Source organism: Geospiza fortis, unplaced genomic scaffold (genome assembly GCF_000277835.1).
Source record: "Geospiza fortis unplaced genomic scaffold, GeoFor_1.0 scaffold241, whole genome shotgun sequence".
Taxonomy (NCBI): Eukaryota; Metazoa; Chordata; class Aves; order Passeriformes; family Thraupidae; genus Geospiza; species Geospiza fortis.
The window spans coordinates 531,368-532,022 of NW_005054491.1; the positions used below are offsets into that span (position 1 = coordinate 531,368).

The following is a 655-nucleotide window of genomic DNA, read 5'->3' on the forward strand; positions in this document are numbered from 1 at the left end:
TCAGCCCCGCCTCCCCGAGCCCTCCGGGGCAGGGCGTGCCCAGGGCATGGAGGGCAGCGCCCGTCCCTCCCTGGTACCGGGCTGTGCTGATGGCCTGGGGCTCCTGCAGGGCCTGCTCTGCTCCTCCTGGGCTCAGCTGCACGTCCTGGAGCCCTCACTGTGCCAGCTGAGGGGGCTGAACTGTGCCCGTGTCCCCCTGGGGCAGTGCCAGCGAGGGAGGGGCAGCTTGGGGGGCTCAGCCCTATGGGGCAGGAATGGGCTGGGGCTCCTGTGCTTCCTCGTGGCTCAGCATCCTCTGTTCCCTTCCAGTCTCTGCCACTCAGCAGCTTTGCAGAGCCCCGTTCTGGGGTCCTGGGCTGCAGCTTTGGGGTCCCCAGGGTGGGGGGCAGCCCAGTTCACCCCAAATTCAGGCTCTGGGAGCTGCCAGAGGGTCTGGTGTCCCACAGAGGGCAGCTTAACCCTGCACCCCAGCCCTTCAGTGGGGATTTCACCACCAGCACCAGCCTTTCCTCCCCACTGAGACCTGCTGGGGCAGCCAGGGGGGCCCCCCATGGTCCCCAATGCCCACATCAGCTGCCCCTGAGCTCCCGGGGAGCTTTGGGCAGGGTGCAGCCACTGGTGAGGGATCCCTTTTCACATGGGAGAGGGTTCCTTC

General features: G+C 67.6%; 1 protein-coding gene across 1 annotated transcript in view; it reads left to right on the top strand.

Annotated features, from left to right (window-relative positions):
* Nucleotides 1-655, top strand: part of PALM (paralemmin) — a gene marked incomplete at its 5' end in the record, with an annotated part of 14,136 nt that overhangs the window by 7,352 nt on the left and 6,129 nt on the right. The gene's annotated exons all lie outside the window — the stretch shown is intronic.